The sequence below is a fragment of the Lycium barbarum genome, chromosome 7, assembly GCF_019175385.1.
Source record: "Lycium barbarum isolate Lr01 chromosome 7, ASM1917538v2, whole genome shotgun sequence".
NCBI classification, from domain to species: domain Eukaryota; kingdom Viridiplantae; phylum Streptophyta; class Magnoliopsida; order Solanales; family Solanaceae; genus Lycium; species Lycium barbarum.
In genome coordinates this window covers 3,936,288-3,957,639 of record NC_083343.1, presented here as the reverse complement: position 1 = coordinate 3,957,639, position 21,352 = coordinate 3,936,288, and the positions used below count along the sequence as shown (strand labels likewise).

Sequence of the window (21,352 nt, the reverse complement as noted above, 5' to 3'; positions counted from 1 at the left end):
TTTAATCAAAAATTTAATTTTTCAGATTCTTTTTTAGAAAAATGGGTTTATTTAGAATTCCAGATTTTTAAAAAGTCCAGGTTTTTTAATTAAAAAAAATCAATTTTCTAGATTTTTTTAAAAATAACGGGTTTCTCAATTTTCAAGATTTAAAAAGTTCCAGATTTTTTAATAAAAAATCCAGTCCAGATTTATTTTAAAAGAAAATGGATTTTCCACATTTTAGAAAAAAAAAATAGTTTTTTCTGATTTTAAAAATATATACTCACTTTTTAATGAATTTTCCAAAATTGATTTTTCTTTTTTTAAAAAAAAAAAAAACTGACGTGGCACCTCTCACGCTCCTGTTGGCGTGTGATTTCACTTGCTGTGCCATGTGGCAGCTAGGGGATGAATTAAGACCCATTTTGCCAAGTTTGGGGGCATTTTATTCACTTAAACCTATATTTAAATCAAGTTTTGCTTTAAAATTGTTTTCAGGGCCACGTGAAATTAAATCTAGAATACAACTATATCAAATAAACTTTGATTCGTCTGTAATTATCCACGAGATAGAGAATAATTTGATATCACTGTTAAAATGGCTTAAAGTAAACTTACTTTTGATCTTTTCATAATATTTGTCCGAGATGTTAGAGTCTCGTGCTGCTAACGTGTTATAAAATAATAAAGTTACAAAAAGAATATTGCAGAGAAAGAAAGGAGAGGAGATGAGAGAAGAGAGGAGATATCTTATTTCTCTTGTTAGGCATTGATTAAATTAAAGAACAACAATTTGAGAAGAAAAAAATTGAAGGGCAATCCGCGCAAAAAAATGTTCTTAATTCAAGCGGGCAATTCGCAGTAATGCCCTTATTTTGGGGTGGTCTTTAATTTTTGCCCATCAAAATGAAAATATTTAATTTTGCGCTGCGTCTAAAAACTCAGGGTTCCGGATTCAAATTCCTGCTCAGGCAAAAATTAAAAACAAAACTGCTAGGCAAAGGTTGCCTACAAACTCTGCCCCATCGGGCATAGTTTGCATGCAAAACTCTACCTTAAGGCAAATTATGCCTGATGGGGCAGAGTTGGGCAAAACTCTGTCTTGCGAATCTAAATTCTACCTAGAGAATTTTTTTAATTTTTGACTAAGTGGGAGTTTAAACCCGGAACCTAAGACTTTTAGGCAAAAGGCAAAAATTAATGACAAGTGCATTTGAGAGGCACTCCGCACAAAAAAATGAATTCAAGCAGCAATTCTAAACAAAAGTTACCAGACCATAAATGATACAGAACCAACTATTTGAAGCCCTTACTCCAAAAGCATTCTCCTGTCAATGACAACACTAATGGAAGCAAAGATATGATGGAGAATTCATTCAGTAGAAGCAAATAAAAGGACCTTTTTGGACCACAACTTACTTAAACAGACGAACAAAGAGCACAGTAATCTATAGATGTACAAAGAAATATAACAGCACCAGCAGATTGTTCCTTCAAAATGGTACTTATATAAAAGGTTCAAGCAATTGCAGTATGAACTCAACAGGTTTGACAAAACTTTTAATTATCTAGTCAAAACAGAGAATAAATAAATAACTAATACAAAATGAGGGCCTCTATGCCTAGAGCAATTATGGAATACAATTAACCATCCTCTATAGGAAAAATCAACACACTACTTTCACCTTGGGAAAAAAAAAAAAATACAACTCACTTAAAATCAACCGGCTCTCAAAATCGTTCTTCACGAAGAGTTGAGCTTCTGTAACTATATTAGAAGAGTGAATTTAGGCAGAGATCGACGTGTTAGTTTATAGTCATTAAATGGAAAAATTGAGGATATTTTGGTCTTTGACAATCAATTACCAATGCCACTTTTTAATTTAAAAACTTGTGTGTCCTATAATTTGCTACGATATTGTTAGATGTTCATTCTACGTGATTCCATGTCTTTTGATCCAACAGACATTTGATGAACACAAAAAAGTAGCACTTGAGAAAGTCAGAGGAGAAATTGTGAAATTTTAGAGAAAGGTGGGACGTTCTTCAACTGTCTGAAGAATCTTTGCTCACTAATTGGGTTGAGTTGGTTTTATTAATTTGGTAATACAATGCATCTTAGTTAGCACGAGGTGGTATGAAGAACTTGATTGGTGAATATCTGTTAGTTGTTTTGATATAATATTTCAATGAACACCGACGTCTTTGTTAGCAATGACACCATTCATATGAGTGTATAGGTTTAGGGCTATTCGATTACTTTATCTATTTTCCTTATAAGATTTTCTTCGAATTGTCATTGATTGAAAACATTACTCATAGGTCATATACATGACTAAAAAAGAATTCTCACGGGGGCACAAAAGCTAAAAAAGTCTCCAACTCATTTCACGCCCTTTTGATTTATTATATAATGTATACCCGCTCAAGTTCTTGTTTTTAGCTTTGGATATCGCAGGGATTTAGTTAGATCAAGAAGTGAATATGTGCGGAAGGAGATTTTGAGAAAGTGTACCTGGGGATGACACCTATAGTGTTTTAAAGAATTGGTGGCAGCAACACGCAAAATGTCCAACTGTGAGTTTGTCACGTAATTAATTGATCATATCTACATGCAAATATTAATATGGATCAACAAATTTTGTTATTTTGCCACTACACTCGCTCCTTTACAAGTGAATGTTATCATCATCATTTATAGTCGAGATTCCAATTATGAGAATAAGAAATTGTTGTAGGAAGATGATACGGAAAAAACTTATGGAGGAAACAGCAGAAGCAAATAAATAAACGATTCATCAATCAAAGAAAGCGCAATTGACATAGCAACTCAGAGTCTGTGACATTTCTAAAGTTCAACCGCAAGAGACAGAGAGAGATGGACGATGTCCCTCAAAATCAAGAACATATATAGGTTGATGGTGCATGTTTAGCAGTTTCAACTCCGTTGCTTGCTTCAGCCAAACAAGCAACGTGCTTGCTAGAAGTTGATATAGTTAAAAGGTATAGTTTTATGCTTTACTCTCTGTGCCACATGGAGTAGTTTCATAATCGAAATGTTAAATTACTCTTTTAAGTGCTTAACAGACTTATGAGCAGGGACCTCCAAGTTTTCTTATGTATCGAACACCGCACGCTATTAGAGGTAATTCTTCTGAAATTGTACATTGTTGAAACAGAGGAGAAGTCAGCTTGGATGTCAGATGAATAATTTGGGAGAAAGATGAAGAATTTCAAAGTGAAATGCTAGCGGGATTAAATCCTGTGTGAAGTCTGAGATCAATTTTTTTGAAGCATTAACAAATATGAGTTGATTCAACATATGGGTGGAGGCGCTCCTCTACAGGTATTTCCTCAACTATGGCGAGGACATAGCTACAAGACAGGTGGCAACAACAAGATGATTGCCAACAACGTGATAGCTGGTTGCCTTACCGTTTTGCCTTTTGCAGCTTCTGTCTCGATGTAAATGATGTGTGTATATATATAAACAGTGGTCATGAATGTATATATATCAAGAGTTTAAACAAAATGCTTGAGTCACATAGTATCTCCTTCACGTGATTCATATTACGTGTTGACAAGTTTAAAACTACGATCACCCCAACTTCACACCAGTACATACGTAATCATAATTTTTAAAAGTACATTAAAAAACAAATTCACAGATGCATAAAGGTAAATGCACGCACGGGCTATTATCATCTGGTATTGAAAGAGAGTTTTGCATGCCTCAACATCAGGTGCTTGTGAATCCAATACTGCTTGGCCTGTAGGACTAGAGCTAATAGCTCTCATTCTATCCGTAAACACGTCTTTCTGGTATAGATCATCGGTTACCTTCTTCAGGATCTCACTGACTGTCTTGAAGTCCAAAGCTCCAGCTAAAACAAGTCTAGCAATTATGTCCTCAAAATTTACCGGTGCTTTTGGTAGATCCATGGCAAGGTCATCCAGCAGAGAGGCAAAGTTCAAGAACCCAGTAACCAAGTCCACGGCGGTAAAAACATTCTTAATAAACAAGTGTTCGAGAAGCTGAGCAACTGGTTCGACAAGTAGCGGCCTTTTGTCTAGACCAATTGAAATTGCTTCTTTGACGACCTCGGGATAGTAGGCTGGGGATTTGAGTTCCTCAACACACTGCAAAGCTTCTTCAAGAAGCCGAACACTGAAATATTCCTCCGGAAGAGATACTGTTTTTCTCTTTAGTTCATCGGGATTCACACTCACAGCAGGAACCTGCGGTTTTTCCGCTGCTGGAGGAGGTTGAACTGGTCGAGGAGCCTGTGATGAGGGCTCCAGACAAAAACCATAGCCCAACGGCCGAGCGGGAGGGGCACAACTACCTTGCAAGAGGGCACTAGCCTTTCCTTTCACAAAGCCACCACTACCCTAAGGAAGAAGTCTAGGGTTCAATGAGGGCGACTTGCCACCAATGGTGGCTGAGGCTGACCTCGTCCACCCGGCTGCACCAGTGGCCCGCTACTTCTAGGCATCGACCCGGATCTAGGAACTTCCCAGTTGTCATTATCCATCCCACGCGCAGCAGGCATCTTTCTAGTTCCTGGCATTCCAGGCATCATACCACCAGTACCTGCACGATTGATTGGGAAGCCACCAGGACTCAAACTCCCCTGAGCCGGAGGACCACGAGAATTTCTCATGTTTGCAGTGACACCAGGACGCAATCCCATGCTCTTTTCCGCTTCTCAGTGAATCTCGGTAATGGTCTTTGCTTTCACCTGTGCAGAAAGAAAAGTATATATCTTAAGACAATATCCTAGGTAGGAGCGGCAAACGGACGGGTTGGATTGGATATGGGCAGATCGAAAACAGGTTAACCAAATACAGATAAAATTTCTGACCCTCCATATTTAACACGGATAAAAAATGGGTTAACAAGCTAAAAGCCAAAATAAGCTTAGATTCCCAAAAAGCAAGAACTAATGAAAAATAACAAGCAGACAAATGGTATCGATAATATAGATATCCATATTATCCATCTAGATATCCATTTTATAATGGAAAATATGAACAATATCCAATATTTGATCCATTTTGAATGGTCAATTATCCAACCCGAGTCTAATGGATCATAAGAGAGAATTCTAGGGTATGAAAGTGCAACAAATATAAGAGAGATTGATGTGTCACCTCATCCCGTCTAGGGACCCAGTTATTGGAACGTAAATCCAGCACATCACGAACCATAAACCTTAATTGTGGAGCCAACTGAGGGTTTGTTGATAGTTCTTTCAACCGGTTAAAGTACACATCGTTGATGCGCCTTGATTTTTGGTTCTCATCAAGCTGCTTGCCGATGGTGTTGAAAAACTGACAAATGGCTTCAACATTCTCTTCTTCCGGACACTTTTAGGATCTTGTCCGAATAGTTCCTGTGAACAAAACCAGCAAAGACAATCATTAGTACAGTTTAACGCATTAAAGAAACAAAAAGACCTGAGGAAAAGGAAGCAATTAACAACCTGAACAATGTGATGAACAATCTTTTCAGGGACCATCTTTTGGTTCAAAAGCTCTCCAATAAGCTTAATATTGCCAAGCGTGCGAATTTTGATCAGCCTTTCTTTGTCCTTACGTTCCGACTCCTGCTCAGGGGCTGTCATTTGCCTCGCCTCTTCTCGAAGTTTGTCAGCACCTTCAAATGCCTCCTGACAGTTATTCAATAGAACACGCTTGAAAGTGATCTCTTTGCCACCAGGTTCATCAGAATGAAATGGAGGCAACTTTTCATTGAGATCAGAACACAGTTGGTCATCAGAAGGAAATGGAGGCAACTTTTCATTGAGATCAGAACACAGTTAGGCATAAATCGGGCAAAATGTTGGTTCCAATACAGCCTTGTCAAATATCAAGGAAATAACACCCTGGAGTGAAGAGAAAAGCACGTCAAATCTCCAAGGCGGACAAGGAAAATTTGAAAAAGAAAATACGAAAGAGAGATGTATCCCTGATATGGGAGGACAGACCTTTAGGGTGTCTGCACTAGTTATCCCTGAATCTAGCAGTTGACCTTTGAGGAGATCAAATTTCTTTATAGTTGGCTGGTTGAGTATACTGCAAATCTATATAGTTAGTAGCTTCAATACAACAACAACATACCCAGTGAAATCCCACAAAGTGGGGTCAGGAGAGGGTAGAGTATTGAAGACTGATTCAAAGTATGACTTAGTCGAATTGAATCTGTTAGTAGTGTCCTATATTCCTGGACAATTAGCAGTAATGGTGCACTTTTCTAGTTTACTGATAGTGGATAGTTGTTGCTTAGTTAGTGGTAGTAGTGATCAACTTAGTGGATTAGTGGTTAGTTTATTTGTAAGCCTATATAAAGGCTGTACTTTGCTTTGATTTAATACACAGAAAAACAAGCTTCCAACACATATTCAGTATTCTTAACTTTGAGCATTTGTTTTTAAGTTTGCTGTCTATTTTCTTCAACATATTTGGTATCAGGGCTATGGCGTCTAACGGAAATTCATTGAGTGTGGCACAACCACTCATTCCCGTGTTCAAGGGAGAAAACTACGAATTCTGGAGCATTCGTATGAAAACTCTACTCAAATCTCAAGATCTTTGGGACTTGGTAGAGCGTGGATTTGTAGATCCTGACGAAGAAAACAGACTGCGAGAGAACAAGAAAAAAGATGCTAAGGCGCTGGTGATTATCCAACAGGCTGTCCATGATAGCGTCTTTTCACGGATCGCTGCAACAACCACATCAAAGCAGGCATGGTCCATTCTGCAGAAAGAGTTTCAAGGTGATTCAAAGGTCATCGTGGTGAGACTGCAATCACTTCGGCGTGACTTTGAAACCTTGATGATGAAAAGTGGAGAATCCATTGCTGATTTTTTGTCAAGAGCAATGGCAATTGTCGGTCAAATGCGATCCTATGGCGAGAAGGTTACTGATCAGACCATTATTGAAAAGGTATTACGAAGCTTGACTCCAAAATTTGATCATGTAGTTGCTGCGATAGAAGAATCTAAGGATTTATCAATTTTTTCCTTTGATCAACTAATGGGGTCTTTGCAAGCACATGAGGCAAGAATTACTCGATCACGTGAAAAGAATGAAGAAAAGGCTTTTCAAGTGAAAGAGGCAGCCATAAAAAATGCAGAAAGTGAACGTCCAACAGGTAGGGGCCGTGGAAGAGGAGTATTTCGTGGTCGTGGTCGTGGTAATGGAAGAGGCAGAGGTCGCTTTGACGGGCAATGGCAGTCCGGTGAACAGAGAAGCAACAAGAGTTATATTCAATGCCACCACTGCCATAGATATGGGCAATTGGGCATATAAAAGCTGATTGTTGGTATAAAGACCAGCAAGTTAATTTTACTGCAGAAAATGGAGATGAAAGTAAGCTTTTTATGGCTCATTCTAATACTAATTATAAGTCAAGCGATGTATGGTTTATAGATAGTGGATGTTCAAATCATATAACGGGCACCAAAGCTATTTTTACTGAGCTTGATGAGACACACAAGATGAAAGTGCAGCTTGGCAATGGCAAGGAAATTCAAGTTGAAGGTAGAGGCACAGTAAGCATTGAAACAACCCATGGTAAGGTTAAGCTTCTGCATAATGTTCAGTTTGTACCTGATTTGGGGTATAATTTGCTAAGTGTTGGACAATTAATCGCTAGTGGATATTCGATATTATTTGATAATTATTCATGTGTTATCAAAGATAAGAACTCAGGCCATACATTGATTAGTATCAACATGACTCACAACAAAATGTTCCTGCTGGAAGTTTCAACCATGGGGAATATTGTTCTTGCTGCTAAAGGAAAGGATGAATCGAAGCTATGGCATTTACGATACGGACACCTAAATGTCAAGGGTCTGAAATTGCTAAGTGAGAAAGGTATGGTTCTTGGACTGCCTAAAATTGATTCTATTGAATTGTGTGAAGGGTGTATTTATGGGAAACAAACCAGAAAGTCCTTTCCTGTTGGAAAGGCTTGGAGGGCTTCAAATTGTCTTGAATTAATACATGCTGATTTATGTGGACCTATGCATACTACATTTATTTGTAATGGAATTTATAAATATTTCTTTTATTTTTTAGTAGTTTTTTTTTATCTATTATCATATTATTCAAGCTTGAACTTAGAATTTTGAATGTCAATAAGTTTTATATGCTATGGATATTTGTAACTCAAATAAAGTTCAAACCAAAACCAGCTCAACACTAACGCTAACAAAAGAAACTCAATTTACCACTAGGAATGACAATAATGTTGGATATCTATTCTTTAGTTTTGCATAATTAGTTTAGAGAGTGAAAATACATAACTTAAGTTTTTTTCTTTGTCATGTAATTAATACTTATTAGCCGTGCTTATTTTAGCATGACTTAATATTTTTAGATTATGGTAATTTTCTTTATAGCTTGTTAATTAGCAATATTTATTTTAACCGATTTTATTAGTTTTTGTTGAATATTTTAATACAATGTCATCACTCTTCTCACATTTTGTGTTATTTTCTTAAGAAACACCTTAATTATATAGTTGTATCTTACTAGGACAGAAATATTTGAAGTAAAAGTTATATATATTGTATCAAGACTATTCCGGAAAACAAAACCCGAAAAACCCGAGAAAACCGAATAACCCGAGAAAACCCGAGGTTGAAAAATTCGAATTTTATTAGTTTGGTTTGGTGTATAATTTTAAAAACCCGACGCGATTGGTTTGGTTCGGTGTTTAAAAAATCCGAACCAACCCGGTCCATGTACACCCCTAGTGTACACAGAGGCGGATCCAGGATTTAAATTTATGGGTTCAATCTATAGATTTTTAGCATTGAACCCATTATATTTTTAAAATTAGGGGTTCGTATCTACTATTTATTACAATTTTAATAATTTTTTACACATAAATTTAAGCTCCGCGTCCAAAGTTTGGGGTGCAGTTGAACCCCAACCGTATACGCTACATATCCTCTGGGTGTACATATGTTCCTCTGCATGTTGATTGGAAGAGCATAAAATAGCTAAATTGGTCTGAGCAAAACACATTTCGACCAAGAACCATTTATTTAAAAAAAAAATCCCATGAAGCTGCATAAACAAAACACCTTTTTTTTTTTTTTTTTTTTTTTTTTTTCTATTTGATTAAAATAGTTCAACAAATTTCTGTGGGTTTGAGCTTCTTTTTAGGTTCGTTTGTGCTACCAACAGCGGGAAAAAAGGAGAATGTGAATCCTCAGTCTTTAGATACTGCTCCCACCGTTCACTTTTATTTGTCCGCTTTTAATTTTATAAGCCCATTAAGAATTAATAAATGAAATATATATAATATATCATAATACCTATATTAATTGATGTATAATCTCAACAGACTTGGAAGATGATTTGGAATGGAGTAATTAATGTTAAGGGTAGAATAAGAAAAAAAGTTTGTTTCTCTTGATATAGTTTTTCACGGGTGAAGGAATTTCTGCTTGCTTTGATACAGTGATCAACTCGTTTAAAAGCTTAAATTGTTAGAAAGATCACTTATTTCTTTACTTAATTATATTCTCAATATTTGTTGATGGATGTTGGTACCGCCCAATAATGGCGAATTCAGTATTCGACAACGGGTTCATATGAGTTCAATATTGTATTTGTTAGATGCTTTTTGAGAATTGGGCAGCGTTACAAAGATAATTTCTTTAATGTTGAGGGTATGGTGTAGTGTAAATAATTGCCAACTTTAGTGTTGATTCCTAAAGTGACAATTATTTTGGAACAATGTTTTTGAGTTAAAACGACAATTAAAATGGGACGGAAGAAGTAACATTCCAAAAATAATATTAAATATGAACCCATAATTTTAAATGTATAATAAACTCGATATTAAAATCATAAACATCAAACTCATCAAATTTAAATCATGAATACATCCGTTTTTGTCATGTACACTCCATGTTTGTTTGCATGTAAACTGAACTTATTTGATAGGCAAGTTAAAGGTCGTATGTATTTGTTTGCTTTTTTTTTCTTTTTTGATTTCCCGCTTTATACATATTTGATATCCGCATTGAAGTTCGATTAATTCAAATTTGTACCATATAAGCAGGGGCAGATCCACCCTTTAGGGTGGGGGTGGCACGACACCCCCTAGATTGATAAATTGCAATTTGCTTAAACTAGGTTAAATATTTGATCCTGCCATCCCCAATCGCAAATTAGAGAAAGGTGCGATGGCTGGTAGACACAAGTTTGAATCTATCTTGAACATTTCCAACTCTTATTTTTCTTTGTGCTTTTTAGTTTTTTTGTACCAGTAATGTCACGCCCCGAACCATAGCTTGGGCGTAACACGGCACTCGGGCCTTGCTTGCATGTGTCCGAGCGAACCTCATGGCTTGCTTGTCAACATGGGCATCAAAACAATATAATCTATATGATGCAATTTAAATGAATTATGAAAATGTGAATTTGCGGAATGTTGTCTTGAATTTATCTCATAGCATAAAATATCATGAAAACATAATAGTCTGCAAACATGAAAGCACCACTGACTCTGTGAACTAACATCTGTCTATGAAACCTCTAAAAACATGTCTGAATACTAACTACCAGGACATGGCCCTGGACTACCATAAACTGAATACTAATGCAGACTCCCTGTTGAACCCCGAGAGAAGTGGGGCTCACCAATAAGCTGATAACTGAAGTGATCCTACTGAGCAGGTGTATGCTCCTGAAAACCGGTATCTGCACCGTGAAGTGCAGGCCCCTGGCAAAAGGGACATTAGTACATCGTGAATGTATGTAAAACCTGCTGAAATGAAGAACATGGCACAACGTAGGTATGGGACATGAACAGAAACTGAATGTAACTTGAACATAAGCATGAAACGTGAGTAAAGTCTGAAAACAGTAAATCAATGGAAATACATGTATGTAAAAACTGCTTGTAACGTGGGGAACACTATAGTATAACCGACAACTTGATCTGGTACTTGTGTCCTACCAGCAGAACACTCACACCTTGCCAGGCATATGAGATTTAAGTAATAATAAGCATGTAAGGATCCAAACTGCATAATGAAGGTGTTGCCTTCTTGCTGACAACCCTTATCCTATGGTGGCAACGTAGTTTCAGGCTATCTGAGCCTTCTCGGTTAACTAAGCAATTCCCAAAAACATGAACATGATATAGTTGGCTAAGAAGCCCATGATTTTCGTGAAATAACTTGTAATAACTTGTAATCATGATTTCACGAAATAACTTGTAACATGGTTCCATGAAATAGCTTGTAAACATGGTTTCATGAAATAACTTGTAAACATGGTTTCATGAAATAAGTTGTCAAAGTCTTGCAAGCATGTTCTTGATTCATGAGTAATAACAATAGTTCATAATTATGTATATAATTGACTTGAAAACATGCTTGTAACTTGCTATATAAAATCATAAAGTTTCATATAAACATAATGAGAACACATGAGGAAGAATTCATGATTCATGGATTAAGCTAGGGTTCCTAATAACCGTAATGGAAGATTAGGAATACAATAACGAATATAGATACAAAATCCATGTACATAAATACATAAATACGGGCTACCAATATGTTGGGTTTAATGCCCTAGGATTTGATCTTCATGAATATCAAGAAACAGAGCATGGGGAAGAACGTAGAGATTCCTACATGTGGATGGAAGTTCTACATACCTTAATTGCTCCAAAACTTGAATTAAAGACTTGAATTTTTGGAGAAGATTTCCTAAATCTTGATTCTTGAACCTTGAGATGGGTTTTCTTGAAAAACCCTAGATTAGGAAGAATGATTTCTTGTTTAGATTACAAGGATATGTATTAGAATTGAGTTGGAATAATTAGAGTGGACTTACCTTGGTGTTCTTGATGATGGAGGAGAGTAGGAGGTTGTTCTAGGGTTTGAAGGAATGAAAAATAATGAGTTGAACTGATATGGACGAATATATACTGTCCTGTGAAATTGCAGTTTACGCCCTGAACAGTGCTGGCCGTATTTTGAAATACGGGCCGTAAACTGAAATACGGGTTGTATTTTGAAATACGGACTACACTGCATCTCTTCAGTAAAATGGCCATAACTCGTTGCATAGATGTCCGTTTGACCCCCATAATATACCGTTGGAAAGGTATTTCAAAGCTCTACAACTTTCATCAAGGAAGTTTTCCCAAATTCCAAATATGTTTTGAAATACGGGCCGTAAATCGAAATACGGGCCGTTTTTAACCATGTGACATCAAAATGTCAAATCCAGAATGTTCAGAAATTCTTGGTTTCAGTTTACGATCACCGTTCATGGGCGTAAACTGAAATACGGTCACTGTTCATGGGCGTAAACCACCATCTTACAACTGAACAGAGAAATTCTAACTCTCACATTCTTTATCTGATTTTCTAAGTCTAGGATCATGATCAAAGTTTAAGTTAAAGGTATGGGGTGTTACAATATCTCCCCTTTGGGATCATTCGTCCCCGAATGATGGGTCATGGTTAAGAATATGGCTGGACATGGCTTGAATACATGAACATGAATGAAATATGACATAAAACATAAGAGCTTGACATGGTTACGTAGAAGCATGATCATGGATCATAAGAACTGAATGCGTGATTACATGGAAACGTGGATACTGAAGCATGAGACATGAAACATGAGCGCTGGATACATGACAGGAGCGTGAAACATGAGACATAACATGACATGGACTATGGAAAGTTACCTTGAAAGTTCTCTGCTTGCTGTTCAAACAAAAATGGGTACTTGGATTTCATATCCTCCTCGGCTTCCCATGTAGCTTCCTCAACCTTCTGGCTCCTCCACAAGACTTTCACTTAGGCTACTTCCTTCGTTCTCAACTTGCGAACTTGACGGTCAAGAATGGCTACGGGGATCTCTTCATAAGTCAACCCATCCTTAACTGTTATAGTATCAGCAGCAACAACCAACGACGGGTGTCACACCCCATTTTTAACCCCGGAGGTTAAATTAGAGGTACGACATATTGGTGATTCCTGTTTTTTGTTGTTTTATTAAGGAGTCGCCACCTAATTATTTATGGTGAATTAGGACACCTAAAGGTTATTAAAATTATTTTAAAGTTAACTCTGTTTTAAAAGTCTGCGAAACCAAATGATTCTAGGTAAGGGTTCAATTAGTCTAAAGGGAAGGTATTAGGCATCCTTTAAGACCCATTAACAATGATTAACCGACCGGACTTATGTTATTTAATTAAGGCTAAAATGTAGATGTAAATATTTAAGAAAATACCTTGTAAGTATTGCTAAAATTATTTAAAGTAAAACTTGTAGAAAATAATAGTTGTATAAAAGAGTTTAGTTAAAAAAATAAACTAAAAGAAGCAGAACATGTAATGTTTATATGTATTTGAAGAAAAGTGAATTGTGCCGACTCACAAATTAAAAAGAGTATTTGTAACATTATTGTTAAATAAATTTTAAAGGTTCTATTAGTTTAATGTATGTATATTGTACAAAGGTTGTTTCAAACAAATATGTATTTCAAGTGTGGGAAAGGAACTAAAGTGAAACAGTTACCTATGAAAACCAGTTCGTTTTTTTTTTATTATTATTTCTCGAAACAAACTAACGGTAGTGTGTAAAATTTTATGATGCTTTAGAAGTGTATCTTTCTTTCTAAAATGCCAAACTTATGAGGAACAATTAAACTTATTTAGTTTAAGAACTACATTTGTTAATTAAGATATCCTAATATAAAATAGGCTCGGTTAATAATAAGCACTTAAATATTTATCACAATCACACAGCTAGATAAAATATCAGTCACACCAAACACATAACAAGCATAAAAAAAATTGAAAATAAGATGACTAAAGCCACATTTGGCTACCATAAGAGAGTAAAGTTTTCAGTGATCCGCCGTTTGGCTAACCCCTCTTTATTTTCTGTTTGGATGGAGATGAGAGAACGAGAGCTGAATGAATGAGTAAATACACGTTCCAGCCTTTGCGGGGTGACGCCGAGTCTTAAAGTAAGACTCTTCGACTCCGGTGTGTCATGCAATAGAAAAAGAAAAGAAAAGGATTAGTAACGATGGCTTAAGCCATACCATAAATCAATGTTGTAGCTATTGAAAGATCCTTAAATCGTGAGAGGTAATCAACTCAAACAAAATGACATATCTCGCATATTTTGTACCATACAATTAAGTAAATAGGCTGGACTACAATCAACAATACTTCATACATGTATACCACTCAATCCATGTAGCAATCAACGATAATAAGTTTCTTGTAGCAAATTCATTATGGGAAAATCATGAACTACCCATGAAATGTGAAGAAACAATGTTAGATAGAACGGAAACTATTTGAAAATACTTTATTGAGTTTGAAGACAAATACGTGAAAGATTCAAAGCTCAGATTTCAAAAAAAAAAAAAGGGGGGGTTGGGAGTGAGATTTGAAGTAAAATCTCGTTAAGGTCAAAACTGAACATCTCTGGTTCAACATAGCCATTTCTTTTGAGAACAGAAATAACACTTTTTAGTAACCATTCTAAAATAGCTTTTAGTTTTAAAACATTTAACATGCATGAGAAAGAACTAATTTTAGAAACTAAAAGCAGATCTACAAAAGGGGTTATTGACTTGAAAAAGGGGGAAATCTAGAGAAGACCAAAGCTATTATTTTGAAATCTGAGTACAAGTTAACAATTGCCTTCTATTTTTGAACTGATTCTGCACCAACACGCTAGGAAATGCAGTTCTCTACTCCTAGTTTAAGCATTTAACGAATTAGAGAGACTAACATTTCTTATTTCAGACTGGACTGAAACCAAATCTAAGCCACATAAACTTGAAAATGGGAAGAACTCCATAGAACGTTAAACCAAAAGGAAAATTACTAAACTAATGATCGAACCTATCCATTGCCTGGAATGAATTTGAAACACAAGTTGAATTTAAGATGGGAGGGGACAGTGCTAAAGTTAACCATACAGTGAGCTCTACCAACATGGTTTCCCACATCCTTAAAGAGAAACAAGGATACATTATAACTCAACAAAGCATATTTTTTTTCTTTTCTCAATGATCAATCAAACAGGCAATCAGTTAACTTCGGACCTACTTAACTTTGGTCCTACTGATCCATGACCTCTGTTATTCCAAAGTGCAGATCAAGGTTTCTAAGGTCAAATAATTAAGCAACACTAGTAATTGCATAAACAACCATGACAACAGCTTTGCTAACTACAATTGAATCCAAACAAACAGGAATCCCAATGTTAAACATGCTAAAGCAAGTATAGAAATGTAGAATTGAAAAAAATGGAAAGAAGAGGAAAATTACTAAACTAGTAACCTGATTCACTTATAATGAAATAGTTAGCCCCAAACTGATAACTAGACTCTAATGGACAGATGGAAGAGAATACTAAAAGTCGTACATGATTCGTATTTCTCAATTCGCATACCAAAACTGCGTAATACTAAGATGCTCATAAAATCAAATCAAGTCAACCAAACCATGTTGAGCTTTAAACAAGTAGCAAACAAAACTAAAAATAATTGAAACTGCCCAGATAGTACAAAACTGGAAACATGCAGGAAATGCAAAACACTACATCCAAATAGGGCTGAACAGCAAGGGAGGAGGGGGAAAATTACTTTTGTTCAAATAACGCATCGTTTGAGAATCCTAAAGGACATGGTCTCTTTTATTACACTCCAACGTGTTCAGCAAAATAGCGTATATTATACATTATTGGTGAAGCAGTTTCCTTATAAAATGCTGACAACATGTTACATACAAAACATATTTCTACAAGTCATAAATATTCTTTAAACAAATAAAGAAAGAACACCAATCTATTAAGCTACTAAACTGGAAATTAAACCCGAATAAAACATGTACCTCTAAATATCCTAACTACTAAACCAAAACTAAACTAACTAAATAAGAACACACATAAGACTACCATGCTACTGAACTGAAAATAAACCAACTGCGACAACGAACATGTATGGACACACAAACACTCGTCAAATTACTAGACTGAAACTAAAACAACTGAAAGGGAGTTATTCACCTTTTTCGAGTGCAGCGAAGTGGGGCTTCGATCTTCGATCTACCCTCGAAAACAGAACGATACTAGGACCCGAAAGTTTTCTCGTGTGAGAAAATGTTTAAGAACAGATAAGGATTTGTCAAATGGTATGAAAATTTAATGTAAGCTACTGATTTCCCAAAAATTTCTCTGAAAAAACGTTGAGTAATCCCCGGCTATAGTTCACCGGGAAAAGTAAAAATCATGTGTGGAAGATACTTTTTTTTTCGGTCCCCTTCAACACTGAGTAATCCTTTCCTTTATAGAGTGAGGAGAGAGAGAGGAAGAGGAAAGAGAGGAGTGATGTCGGGTGAGTGGAGGGGAGCGTGTGTGGGGAAATGGGAAGAGGAGCGGCAGTAGTGGTGAGTGAGACGAGGGAGATGAGGTGGAGGAAAGGGGGAAAAGGAAGAAAGAGAGATGAGGAGACAGAAAGAAGAAGAGGAAAGGGTGAGCGGCGGAGGAGGAATGAGGGGAAAATGAAGGGGAAACCCTAAAAGGGTTTCCCTTATTTTGCTGAAAATGAATTGGACCCGGTCCATTTGTGAACCGGGTCAAATTTTAGACTGGGTGTTTAAAAGAATGGACTAGTAAATTAAACATGGACTGATCTAAAAAATTGAGATAAAAATATGGTGTAGTCCAAAAGTATTAGGAATTAATCGAACTTTGATTTGGGGTCCGGTAAGTCAAAATACGGACTGAGTGCAAGAAATAGTTTGGCTTCTAAATTTGAATAAGAGACACATTTTGATTAACGATGTACTAAGGGTGCCAGAATATCACCTGGTACGAAAAATGTGTAATTGTAAAAGACCCGGATAATAAAGTTATATCATGTTGCAATGACCGCGCAATAAAAACGCTATCATTTAAATGTGCGAAATAAATGCGATGTGTATGCGGAAGTTGGTAGAACGTCGAGAAATGCAAGTTTCAATAATACTAAATAATAGTAGCAAATAAATAGCGGTAGTAATACTGCTAAATAACAATAATAATAATAATAATGATAATGATAATGATAATGGAAATAACAAGAAATAATAATTAACGACAAAAAATGATAATTTAAGAATAATAATAATAATAATAATAACAATAATAATAATAATGATAATAATAAACTGCAGAAGAATAAATAAAATGTGGGTGTTAATAAAAGACTAATAATTATAGTAAAACTTAAAATGCATATTTTTAATTTCTCGAAATACCAGAAGTATAAATAGGTATTTCGGAGGAGATGCGGGACAAAATTGGGTGTCAACAGATGCCCCTCTTCGACCGGAGGTGATGTAAGAATCTTCGGGCGAAGAAGTTGACGTAGTAGCCAATTTTGTTTGGACCGACGAGTATGAGTTTGTAAGAAAGTATGATTTAGGAAAATTGATGGGAAATGTTATGAGGGCCGAAGGAATTATGGAAAATTATGGCCGAATCTCAGTTTCGAGTTGCCTACATATCTCGGGTTGCACGAGAATCAGGCCATGTGTAGTTCGAAAGTTTTTGTGGATTCACAATCTTGCAGGGGGTTGTAGACAAGTGACGCGAATGTTCAAGAATGGAACATACGCTTATAGCCTCCTAATTATGAATGTGGCGCGCAACCCACTTTCAAGTAGGACTCTACTAGGCACGATGTGAATTCTTCAAAGATGCCCCAGTGTTGAGTTATGGAGACACTGGGGGTGTAGAAAGGAATATGAGATTGTGAAAAGAGTAGATTGAGTAGAGTTTTAGCGGAGGATGTGAAAGAGAATTTAACCTACGTATCACGTGTTTGTGGACATAGGCGGAATCGAGTTCGAGAGTAGATCCGTGACCTTTGCTTGTGAGTTTGGTATTCCTCTTCAGCAAATTTTTCCCAGTTCACTGCGTAAGATAAAGTTCCACGTTGTGTTGCGTCCCTGCAGGTTGTATTTTCTGCCAAAACTGAAATTCATGTCAAAATTAGTAATAACGTTGAGAGTGTAAAATTATAAAGAGTGTAAAATGATAATAAATATGAGTGTGGGAATGAAAATGAAGCCGTGTGGCCAATGTTGTCTCTGGTTGTCTTCATGGACTTGAATGAATGCGTGATGCGTATGTTGAGGATGTGATAATATCTCTAGTTGCATTTGAAGGTTTTAATGATAGTAATAAGGCCTCCGACTGTCTTCCGGGACTCGATGATAAATGATATCTGTGAAATTTAAGGTAAACTCGTTAAAGTAGGTAAAGTAGATGATGAAATAAAGAGATGAAGTAAGGAGTAAAATAAGTGTATAGCCGTTTGGCTTTATGCAGGTGAGGCCGTGTAGCCATGCGATGTCTCCGGTTGTTGTCGGGACTCAATGATATGCTGATGAGGCTGTATAGCCAAACGATGTCTCCGGTTGTCTTCGGAGGCTCAATGATAATTCCTGTAAAGTTCAGGGTAAAATTGTTAAAGTTGGTAAAGTAAATGATAAAGTAGAGAGTAAAGTCAAAGTGTAGCCGTCTGGCTTATGCGTATGAGGCCGTGTGGCCATGCGATGTCTCTGGTTGTCTTCAGAGATTTGATGATGATTCCCGTAAAGTCCAGGATAAAGTTGTAAAGTGGATGATGTCTCCGGTTGTCTTCGGAGGCTCCAATGATAATTCCTGTAAAGTTCAGGGTAAAGTCGTTGAAGTTGGTAAAGTGAATGATAAAGTAGAGAGTAAAGTCATAGTGTAGCCGTCTGGCTTATGCATATGAGGCTGTATAGCCGAATGATGCCCCGGGTTGTCTTCGGAGACTTAATGGTGATCCTTATGCATATGAGGCTGTATAGCCAGATGATGCCCCCGGTTGTCTTTGGAGACTTAATGATAATCCCTGTAAAGTCCAGGATAAAGTCGTTAAAGTTGGTAAAGTAAATGATAAAGTAATGGATAAAGTAGGGGGTAAAGTAAGAGTGTAGCCGTTTGGCTAATGCGGAAGAGGCTGAATAGCCAACTGGTGCCTCCGGTTGTCTTCGGAGATTTAATGTTGATTCCTGTAAAGTTCAGGGTAAAGTGGTTAAAGTAGGTAAAGTGAATGATAAAATAATTGATAATGTATGGAGTAAAGTGGTAGCATAGCCGTTTGGCTGATGATGTTGACGGTATTGTGATAGGCTGAATTAATGACGCGTGATCCTAATTTGATTCGCCTTTAACCTACAAAACAGGTATATTTGTTAATGAAATCATAAAGTTGTTGTGATAAAATAAAATTAAAGATACAGTTAGGAATAAAGCCGTTTGGCTTTTGAGGCGAGGCCATAATGAGCCAGAGGATGCTTTTCGATCGTGAATGATAGACTTGGATGTTGATCCCGCGGTCTTTTAATTCCTGCACTCAAAGAAATATTCTTAGTTTGGGAGGGGGGAGTTGATTCGTGTTGACTCGAAGCTTGACGTGGTTGGCGCTCCATTCGTCTTGTTTGTTTGGATCTTGTGATCTCCGTTCAAGCCTCGGTAGGTGAACAGTGGTGAAACAATTGCAAGAAAGTATTTGATTTGAAAGGTAGATATGTAGGTATATGTATAAGGAAATGTGACTATATGTATATAGGTTGTGAAATATGTATATGTAAATGTATGTATGTAAAGAAAGATATATATGTAAACGTATACCTATGTAAGTTGTAAAATATTCTGTCAACTTCAGATTGTGACGCTTCTAAAGTAATTGGTCTATAATACTTCCTGTCTGACAGCCTTAATCTTGTCGATGTCCAACCGTTCTTTCGTCTATATCTTTTCCAAAATATGCCCCAGTTTTGGGTTCCGAAGGGTGTGCTAAATTTATGTTGTGGTGTGACCGAACCTTATATAGGTTGCCTACGTATCCGCCAAGGAATCAGGTCAGAACGTAGTTCGTAAAATACATAAAGTGGTCTGAGTTTTCTAATAAAGGGACCGAACCCGATATGGATTGCCTAGGTATCCCTCCAAGGGAATCAAGTCGGCGTAGTTCTGTTATATAAGCGGTAAAAGGTTTGTTGGATTTTTATCTAGGTGCGACGGATCTGTATGTTGATAGTGTACGAATCCCGCCGAGGGAATCAGGCCCTGTGTGGTTTTCTTTGTGTAAGTATTTTGATTTTTCTGTTATAGCGCAACCGAACCCTATGTGGGCTGCCTACGTATCTCACCATGAGAATCAGGTCAGAATGTAGTTCGTAAGCATGCAAATGGCAAAAATTCTAACCTAGTATGACCGAGTCCCTATGTGGGCTGCCTACGTATCCACCAAGGAATCAGGTCAAGCGTAGTTCGCACCTAAAGGAAAGGTTGCAAACTAGGTTGTCTAACCTAATGTCGTACTTTGATTTCTTCTTGAATTGCTAGCTTTTAGGCTTATGTTATCACCTATCGGCTATTTCAATTCTTGTGAGTGGAATCTTGTCTTGTCCCCCTAGTTTCTTTGTTACTCTCTCGGAATGTGTGTTGTCTATTCGTACATTTCATGTCACAATCGTAGAGTTGACAGTTTTGATAAATAAAGTAGAAAATAGATGATTAAGAAAAATCAGAAATGCATTCATAGTTTTGCAATTCAAGCTTCCACAAGGTGAAGCAAAACAAACAAAATTTTGAGTACGGTTCAAGCATCAATAAAAGAAAACAAGTTCACTACATGTTCATGCTACCAAGGCTCCCGACGGATCGAGGACGGAGTACAAGTCCAATTCTTCAGAGTCTTTCCTGGTTCGGCGCCCCATATTGTCAGTGCCTTGGTGTTGCGAGTAGTTGTATTGGATTGTTCCCACGAGAGCGACAAAGTTGTTGATCTGACTCTTTCCGCACTGGACTCCTCTAAATCTTGGTATTTCCGTGAGCAGGCAAAGGATTGTTGACCACATTGGGCTTAGCTTCAGCGAGCTGAATTACTCCTTCCTTAATCAGGGCTTCGATTTTGTTTTTAAGCCCATAGCAATCTTCAGTGGCGTGCCCAACAACTCCAGAGTGGTATGCGCAGCTTTTGGAACCATCAAACCATTTTGGGATAGGCTCGGGAATTTTTCCTTCAATCGGTTGTATTATGCCTGCTGCTTTCATTCTTTCGAACAATTGAGCCAAGGGTTCAGCGATCTGAGTGTAATTGCGGGTGTTTTTGGTGTCAGGGTTTGGACGGGCTCTAGGTATAGTATGTGGTCGATTTTGGTAAGTTGGAGCTTGGTTGGGTTGATACGGGCGTGGGTTTTGATGCGGAGGCGCTCGGGGTTGGTAGTAGTTTGCTTGGGTGTTGTAAACGGGGTAAGGAGGTAGTGGAGCT

The 21,352-nt window shown here is 37.0% G+C and overlaps 1 pseudogene; it reads right to left on the bottom strand.

Annotated features, from left to right (window-relative positions):
- Window positions 1-915: 915 nt before the first annotated feature.
- The window catches only part of LOC132602773 (eukaryotic translation initiation factor-like), an 88,476-nt pseudogene continuing 68,039 nt past the window's right edge, over window positions 916-21,352 (bottom strand).